This window comes from Apium graveolens, chromosome 5, assembly GCF_009905375.1.
Source record: "Apium graveolens cultivar Ventura chromosome 5, ASM990537v1, whole genome shotgun sequence".
NCBI classification, from domain to species: Eukaryota; Viridiplantae; Streptophyta; class Magnoliopsida; order Apiales; family Apiaceae; genus Apium; species Apium graveolens.
In genome coordinates, this window is record NC_133651.1 from 230727211 (window position 1) to 230737836 (window position 10626).

Sequence of the window (10626 nt, forward strand, 5' to 3'; positions counted from 1 at the left end):
TCACTTGTGCTGTTGAAACTATACTCGGGATATAGTCTGGTGCTATAGACAATGAAATCAAAAAGGCAACTAGTGCTTCCTTGTATAGTGATCGAGATTCAAATAAGGTACCTGTGTGGACCAAAAGCAATTAGAAAAATTGATTTGAATTTCAGAAAACTAGATTTATGGTAGCTGCATTGTACCTGTTGTATGCCAACACCTGGGGAATTAAAAATCAACAGACTTGGGGCCTATACAAATTTCAGCATCGCGCCATGAATCAAGATCCGAGTAAATCTTTGCTAGATCTAGCCAAGCTTCAGTTTCTAACCTTGTTCCATGAGAAACATGGAAATATGTAAAAACAATTATAGGATAATTGCTTCCAACTCTTAATATTAGAAGAACACATAATCCTAGAAGCGTATCTGATGTCAAAACTGTGACCTAGGTTATAAACGAAATACATCTGTAAAAGCAATTATAAAATGTATAAACCTGAGAATCCAAGTCCTTCCTTTGGTGCTCTCCTTGTGCTCGTATCAGGGATAGAATAATTCTATAGGTCTCAATTGTTTGCTTGGGCTGCTCTTGTGCAATTTGAAGTGGAGCTTTCAACCTAAGAAGTTCCAACTGGTCAATTTTTTCAGTTTCATCGAAAGCAAGGTCAGCAATGGTCTCAGCCTCGCTGAACCTTTGTTCCGCATATACTACTAGAGCCAAAAGTTTCCAAACTTTCCCTGAGCTTCCAGCGACCATATAAGAATATATCATTGAATTATCAAAAGCTGCAGTTATGTTTCTTTGCATAGCAGTTTCCAAGCCAAGAGTAAATATAACGTCCGGATCTTCATAGCAGCAAGATTCAGAGAACTTCTGGATTCTCCGTGGTAAAAGAATCTCTCAGAATCTGAAACTGAAGTTCTTGCTGCATTTCCATAGCAAACACCAAGAAATTTATATGCTAGATACTTGAAGTGCTCATTCTTATGATTGGCCAATTTGATCACTCTACGGACCAATTCAATCCCTTCAAGAGCATGTTCTAAGTTCTTCTGTACATTTCCTAATTTATGTCGGTCTAAGTTCCAGGGTTTAACTATAGTTTGTCTGTATGCTATAATAGCTTCATCCAGAAAGCCTGCATCTATACATTAATGAAGATCTGGAAAATGAGACTAAAAAGGATAATAATCACATTAGTGTAAAACCGGGGGGTGAGAGAGAGGAGGGGGGGGGGAGATTTTTAAAATCTTATCCTATTTAATATAATTTTGATATTCAAATGTTATGCAACAATATTTGTCAAGTTGAACTAAAATATAAAACAAATAATTTTTTTTATGCCAAGTATTATGAGAAAGATTAAATAAAATTTTGAAATTATTCTGAAAAGAGGTGTCGGATCTGATACATTTAAAAATAAATAGTAGAAAATCAATACGCTCCTTACATAATCTTTTTTAATTAAATTTGAAAATAGGTGTCACAAATCACTTTGCATAAGTTTCAGAATAGGATTCATGATTTAACTTTAATATTTACTAAATATATATATATATATATATATGAAATTTAGATATATTATGTACAAGTAATTCGTGCTTTCAAGCTCAATTTAAGTTTTTTCAACTTTACCGATTATACCTCCAATCTTAGAATTAATGACATTAATCTAATCAAAGGCAAGTTCGATCTCCAATCTTGTAGCATTTAATTTGGCTCATATATTAATTAATTGAAAATGAAGTACATATATTATAATAAGGTTTAATAAAATTTATAATTTCAATAAATTAAAGACTGACTAATAAGACAAAAGGATTGCTTAGAATTAAAGCAAGTAATTTATGTTCTTGTATGAGCTCATTATTAAATCCTACTTTTGTTAATGCAAACTACTACAATGTAGCATCAATAAATATAATTTGGTGTTAGAAAAATGTTTTACTCTAATAATAGTTAGTAATTATTTTAAATTCAGCTTTTTTTATATTTATCATATTTTGGATATCCTAGTGTTATCTATACTATATTATAATAGATGAAATATTAAAATTTTGGTAGTCGATCGGTCGGTACTGGCTGAAATTACTTAATTACCCTTATCTAATTGTCCTAATTCTAATTATCGGGTCGATCGATTCTAATTTTAATTGATATTGAAGTCAACTTCCTCTATTATTTTATCAATTTCAATTTTATTTTATATCGAACTCGATATCACTATAATTTATATAAATTCAACTTCTTCAACCAATTTAAATTTTAATTCATATCGAGTTCTATATCATTCTAATTTGTTACTTCGGGATAAATTAAATTTAAACAAACTAAATATAATTCTTAAAATTTGGTTGATATATAATGTGACTTGGGCTTATATAAAATAATAATACCGTCAATTCTCCAAAAAAAATTATACTAATGAATTTGGATAAACAAAATAATATATTTTATTTATCGAGGATAAAAAATATATTATCCAATTGATTCAGACTAACACAAAACTAAACTAAAAATACAATTCGACAAACAAAAAAACATATATACTAATTATTCACTCTAAAACAAAATTATCTTGTTGATCCGGAATTTAAAAAAAATAAACTAAAAATAATTAGTTTAATTTGGTCAGTGTATTGGGCATCGAGCTAATATAAAATAATGTAAATCACTGATCCGGGATAAATAAAATTAATATTAGACCAAGTAGAATTTGTATCCTATTCATGTGAAATAAAAAATTAAATTTTATTTAAAACAAATTTTTTTTAAATACACTATGAATTTTCAATAAAACTATATCGTTCAATAAGTAATATTGCCTTTTTCAAATATCTTTTATAGAGTTATAGTTAATCGGTTAAGTAATCGCCATGCTAAAATAATAGTTTTTTAAGGTACCAACATAATGAAGACATTATATTTTTAGACTCACTAAAATAATAATTTCATTATAATAATATTTTCCCCCTTACCAATGTTATCACTTTAAATAAATTTAAATGCTCTAGGAGGTTATGAACATATACGTTTACTTATATAATTAACATGAACATATCATAAAAAATTTGAAATGAACAAAATTAAGAATTGAATTCAAGTATATTTTCTAAAATTATGTAATATTAAAAAAAATCTGTGTAGTTCGTGCATCGATCTGTGTAGTTCGTGCATCACACGGGTTTTAAGCTAGTATACTATAATAATTGTTTATCAATAAAATATAAACTAAAATATAAAACAGAAAATATTCTATTCACACCGAATATTATACTAGACTAATCACAAGCTCAAAAAAAATAAAATAATTCTCGGAAGAAAAGCAAACTTTCTTTTTTGAAATACTTCTCAAAAAGGTCTCTAATCAAATATTTTGTAAAAAAAATAAATTATATCTAGTCAGGTATTTTATAAAAAAAATTAAATCATATCTTATATATAATTGACATAAATGATTTGATTGTCGGGATAAATTTGCCATTTTAATAATATTATGAGTAATTGTTTCAATCAATATTAAATGAAATTTAAAAATAGTGTTAAATTATACTTTATTATTGTAAAAATTGTGAATGGGGTTTTAAATATTAATTTGTAACTTTTGTAAAAAACAGAAATTAATTATATACGATATAATAAAGTGAGTGAAAAAATATAAAAATATAAAATGAAGTGATTTTAAATTAAAAAATATAAATTTCATAAAATATGCAATAATAACTAGAATAATAAAGTTCAATAAAAAAAATAAGTATAGTCAATCAACATACAATTATATCATATACATATACAGGATGGATTTAATGGATAACACATTAATTAGAGAACACGGGAGAACACTTCATTTTTTTATATTTTTTTTATCTCTTATTCAAAATACATATGTTATGTTAATGAAAACAAAAATTTTTATTTAAATCAAAAAAATATGAGAAATCTATCTATCTATTATACTTATTATAGGCCAACATGCGTTTTCAAGCAATTGAGAAATCCATCTATCTATTATACTTATTATAGGCCAACATGGTTTTCAAGCAATTTAGTAAATTACATATTTACCCTCTATTACATTAATAATGAAAAATATATGTTTTCCATGAGAATTGAACCCATGACTTTAGCATTAGAAAAGAACTATATTCACATCTCCAACAACTACACCAAAGACATTAATGATACTTTTTTAGAAACTCATTACGTACATGCACAAAAAACTTATTACCTTCATTTAATTTAATATCTCCTCTGAATAAATAGATATCTACCTATCTATCTATTATACATATTATGATATTCATATCTCCAACCACTACATCAAACAAATTTGTAATGTTCTTTTAAGAATCATTAACTACGTCCACAAAAAAGCTCATTAATTTCATTCAATTTAATACTGTTTCAAGATTTAATAAATATAAAAGTATCAATAAATTCTTCCCCATTAATAATAAAAAAATTATAATTATTTAGCCAATATATTGTATTTAGTATAAGCCATAATATTTTTTATCAGTTATGAAAATACTAATACACACTCTACTACTCCCTCTATTTTTTAATATATGACGTTTGACTTTTTGGCACACATATTTAGTAGAGTTGACCACATATTTAGAATTATGATTTTTAAAAAATTCTTTTTTTGAATAAAAATATGAGATCAAAACTTTTAGTAACAAAAAAAAATCGAAAAAAAATATTTTAACTATATGGTCAAACCTCCTAAATATGTGTGTCAGAAAGTCAAATGTCATATATTAAAAAACAGAGAGAGTAATTTAAAACTTAGCTTTTCGACCAATTATAAAAGGATTAATGCATTCCCTCTATAAATATAATTGTAAAAACATATAAACTTTCATGTTATATCAATTTTATTGTTTAAACCAGATAAAACGATACTACAATGTAAACAATGCATAAATAATGATAATCAAAGTTTTATTGTACTTAAAAATCCAGATTCTAAAAATAACTAATTAATTGTATTTATTAATTTTTAAAATTTTATGTTAATATAAGTAATTTTTAATGTAAAACTATATGAAATATGCATATATATATAATCACCTATAGAGTTTTAGAGGAAAAAATATACATTATAATATATATAATATATGATATTACTTATATATGAGTTGAGTAATATATTCTTAAATCATTTTTTACCAATGTACCGATATCATTACCTCTAGCGACATATTCCCAATATCACCATCACTGTCAAACCGCCTGCCACACGACAATACAAAATTTATCACGAAACCAAACCGAAAACACTAAAAATCTTTAATAAAGCCACATCAACACTACCAAAATGACAAAAATAACTAAAATCTGAACCCAAATAAACAAAATTTGAAATATAAATTACCACAATTTTCGAGATCTAAAATTCTGAGTTTAGAGGTATTGTTTATGGTGTTGCCGATGGTAGAGGATATGAAAATAATAATTATTGGAATTTTATAAACTCGTATCTATTGTGACAGTATGAAAAATGAAATAAATGAGTTCACGCAGGTGTGGTTGGCAATGAAGATAGAATTCAGAGACAAATGTGTTCGTAGGTAGTTGTTGGAATGCTGAATTGATGGTCGATTTAAAAATTCGAAAGAATGACCAAGGAAAGATGTGTATATATATAATATACATATGTGTATATATATCAAGAACAATAATGATAATGATGATGTACAAACGGAGGATATGTAATGATAACATCACTCTTAAGTAAGAAGGTGAATTGCATATTAGATTTAAATGTATTATTACTATGCTTAAATATATTAATAAAAAATAAGAATATATGATTAGTTCTTAACTCTAATTTGAGCACTTACATACACATTCACACGTGTTAGTCTACTTACTCAAGGATATGTTTTAGAAACATTTTATTGTTTTGTCTTTCTACGTTGCACTTTTTTAATTATGTATAAAATTCATAAGAAATTCTTAAATTAGAGTATATTGTTATGATTACACGTGAAATTTATATAAGAAGCCCACCTTAGTATCACTTTTATATAAAAAAATATTTATCCATATATATCACATTAATAACGTATAACATTTCAAAAATAATAGCATATGATATTTCAAAAATTACGAGTTATCTATTTGAAAAATCAAAATTGTCAAATTATACGATTTAAATGGAACCCGTGCTTTGCACGGGTTATCACGCTAGTTTTTTATAGAACATATACATATGTTATGCACAAATCATCTATAGTATAGACCTGACAACGCTCCGTGTCGTATAAAAATGTTCTCTGAACTTTCGTGTTTTCGTGTACCAAACCTTAAACCCGAACCCGACCCGGATTTGCATTCGTGTACCGATTTGGTGACACTAACCTGGAAGTAATATATTCGTGTTTACCCGTTTTAGTACACTAAAGTACACGGGTTATATACAAAAAAAATTAATTGTTAAAAATGCAATAGATAATTAAATGGTGAAGTGCTCACTAACGTAGTGAAGGAATAATAAAATATATTTTAGTATTTACAATTATATATATATGTTATTTAGAATAGGTAAAATTCACATTTGTTATTTAGTATATATATGTAAAATATATATTTTTAAAATTTTAATTATTTATTTATTTCATGTACTTTCGTTCCGTGTTGTGTACCTATATCGGAAACCCAAACCCGACACTAATTATATTCGTATTTTTTCGTGTACTTTCGTGTTCGTGTACCAAATTTTTCGAACCCAAACACAAATTATTTGTATCGTTTTGTATCGTGTTCACGTGTCGTATACTAGTATTGTCAGGTCTAACTAACAGTAATCATGACAATATTTATTAAAATTTTGGCGTGCTATGTAAAACTAAAATATATTTATGATACATATATATATATATATATATTTTAAGGGGTTAAAGTGATATGTCATGAGGGGTAAATATGGTATTATTAGCAAATATATTTTTAATCGCTATCCAATGAAAATTAAACAATTGCAAAATTATAAATGTTATAACAAATATTATAAGTGAGTTTGTAAATATTACTTTACAATTTGTCCCAAAAAAATACTCCCTCAGTTCAAAATTTATTCGTTGGATTTTTTATGGTCAAATTGACCAAATTTTGACCACATATAATATATTTAACAACAACTATAAAAATTATATCATTAAAAAGAAAATACAACCTACTTTTTAAAATTTTCAAAATTGTAAGAGAAAAATATGTAATTTATGATTATATTCCAGTCACTTAAAAATATATAACAATGTAAAATTTTTCGTTTTCAAAATTAGAAAATATGAAATTTCATGAAAAAATACAATAACAACTAAAAATGAATTTTAATGTTAATAAAAATAAGTATGCGCAACATTATGAGGTTTTAAAATATTATTTTAGAACCTTTTCAAAAAAATTAAATAAATGTTAAAAAAACTCATTAAAATATACATAAAATATTCCAAACTTGGTCCATAAAATTTTGGAACGATTGAAAAATAACTAAAATTGAGGTCGAGTTTTTGGGTGAAAAAGCAAACTACCCACCATTTGGGGATAAATGTCCAAAATACCAACGGGCGGGAATGTCCGTCCAAAATACCCGTTGAACACGTATTTACACATGCGTATTCACTATTTATAAAAAAATAAAGAATACGGAATGCGTAATCACTTTTGTCTTTAAGTGAATACGCATTCTTGGAATGCGTATCTCTTTAAAAAAAAATTAAAAACACGCATGTGTGTGTAGCATATTCTCTGTTATTTTTTAAAAACTTGAATAAGCATGTCATGAATGTGTATTCAGTGGATATTTTGGGCGGAACATACCTCAATAGGCATTTTGGACAGTTGGAGCTAAAAAGTCGTGTATTTTGGACATTCTCTCGAGTTGTTCTTGGTATTTTATTGAGTTTGAGGCCAAAATTACTTGACACTTTAACCGGGGAGCCTCACAATCCCAATTATGATTTTATGTCTATTATGTATTAACTATATACAGTATTTGAAATTTAGATATATCATGTATAATTAATCTGTGCTTCCTAGCTGAAGTTACATTACTTGAACTTGGCGAGCTTAGCTTCAAGTTTAGGATTTATGGCTAGGTCGAATACTAAATTTTTGATCGAACTCAGAGCCTGATAGCATTTGGTTTAGAATTTCGTGAAAAATCTCGTTGCCGCCAGAGTGACTGTGATTTATACTAGAATCCTTTAGTGCTTTTGACCACCCTCAGCAATGGCCTTGGCATTCAGAAAACCATTCTGCTTTTCCCATGTAACTAATACACTAAAATCGACTCTCTTTTAACTATAAAAAGATGTCGTAGTTAAAACACTACACAATTATTGTTCGCTTATACATAAAATGTGAATTTTGCAAGAGTACTACTAAAATCCTACTTCATAAATCAACTCAATTATGATTTACAATTCTATGATTATCAACATGATACGGAAGACTTTAGATACTTCGCGTGCTAGAATGCACATAGATTTACAGCACAACCAAAAAGAATCAAACAAGACACAGTCTAACCTCAACTACCGCGCGCCTCCTATATTCAGAAAATACGTGGTCACGCAAAGCTTTGAACAGGCGCAGGCAGCTTTAGCTCATGTGCAGCCTGAAAACAGTCTGCTGCTTGCTGCAGTGACCCTTCCTTCTTACAAATCAACCTCAGGTGAAGCCATGCCTCGTCATTAGTAGGTTCTAGTCTTAACGCGTTCATTAGAAGGCTTCTTGCAATATGAAGTGTTTGACTACCTAATCTCATCAACTTGTGCGGTTGAAACTATACTCGGGATATAGTCTGGTGCTATAGACAATGAAATCGAAAAGGCAACTAGTGCTTCCTTGTATAGTGATCGAGATTCAAATAAGGTACCTGTGTGGACCAAAAGCAATTAGAAAAATTGATTTGAATTTCAGAAAACTAGATTTATGGTAGCTGCATTGTACCTGTTGTATGCCAACACCTGGGGAAGTAAAAATCAACAGACTTGGGGCCTATACAAATTTCAGCATCGCGCCATGAATCAAGATCCGAGTAAATCTTTGCTAGATCTAGCCAAGCTTCAGTTTCTAACCTTGTTCCATGAGAAACATGGAAATATGTAAAAACAATTATAGGATAATTGCTTCCAACTCTTAATATTAGAAGAACACATAATCCTAGAAGCGTATCTGATGTCAAAACTGTGACCTAGGTTATAAACGAAATACATCTGTAAAAGCAATTATAAAATGTATAAACCTGAGAATCCAAGTCCTTCCTTTGGTGCTCTCCTTGTGCTCGTATCAGGGATAGAAAAATTCTATAGGTCTCAATTGTTTGCTTGGGCTGCTCTTGAGCAATTTGAAGTGGAGCTTTCAACCTAAGAAGTTCCAACTGGTCAATTTTTTCAGTTTCATCGAGAGCAAGGTCAGCAATGGTCTCAGCCTCGCTGAACCTTTGTTCCGCATATACTACTAGAGCCAAAAGTTTCCAAACTTTCCCTGAGCTTCCAGCGACCATATAAGAATATATCATTGCATTATCGAAAGCTGCAGTTATGTTTCTTTGCATAGCATTTTCCAAGCCAAGAGTAAATATAACGTCCGGATCTTCATAGCAGCAAGATTCAGAGAACTTCTGGATTCTCCGTGGTAAAAAAATCTCTCAGAATCTGAAACTGAAGTTCTTGCTGCATTTCCATAGCAAACACCAAGAAATTTATATGCTAGATACTTGAAGTGCTCATTCTTATGATTGGCCAATTTGATCACTCTACGGACCAATTCAATCCCTTCAAGAGCATGTTCTAAGTTCTTCTGTACATTTCCTAATTTATGTCGGTCTAAGTTCCAGGGTTTAACTAGAGTTTGTCTGTATGCTATAATAGCTTCATCCAGAAAGCCTGCATCTATACATTAATGAAGATCTGGAAAATGAGACTAAAAAGGATAATAATCACATTAGTGTAAAACGGGGGGGGGGGGGGGGTGTGAGAGAGAGAGAGAGAGCGAGGGAGAGAGAGAGAGAGAGGAGGGGGGGAGATTACCCAAGAATGTTGGCTAGTATAAATGGGTTTTGAAACTAGGAATGATGAGTATAATGTGAAAGAGGATGGGGAGGGGGGAGATTTGATAATTTGAATGAGGGAGGTTTAGAGATCTGAGCTTAAAGACCCTTTTATGATTATCATCATTGTTATGATTATGATTATTGTTTTTACACTTTTATGTAGAAGAAGAAGAGGGGTGTTAAATAGTAGAAAGAGTTACATGCAAGAATCCATTGATTTATGCTTATAATTTAAATCTTTAATTGATAACATTCTCCAATCATCACATATCATGGAATCTAAAACAAGGGTCACAATCTCAGGTGCAACCAAAGCAACAAACTCAATCCTGCAGCTATACCTATAAGCTAAGATTTTCACTTATCAGGTTATAAGCATTGGCAATTAAGGAATCATATGAGTTAGGCAAGTGTATAATTTCTATACAGTTAATACTTGTAAACATAGATTCTATATCAGTATACAAGATAGTTGGCATAAAAGATTTACAGATAGCATAGCTCATGTATCAATGCTTATTCATATAGGATTACATTACAGATCCTAAAATCTCAAGACATGAGCCTATAGT

General features: G+C 29.0%; 2 pseudogenes; both read right to left on the reverse strand.

The window, feature by feature from the left end:
* Window positions 1-210: 210 nt before the first annotated feature.
* On the reverse strand, window positions 211-8719 carry LOC141660785 (protein NPGR1-like; annotated as a pseudogene).
* Window positions 8325-10560, reverse strand: LOC141660786 (protein NPGR1-like; annotated as a pseudogene).
* Window positions 10561-10626: the final 66 nt, after the last annotated feature.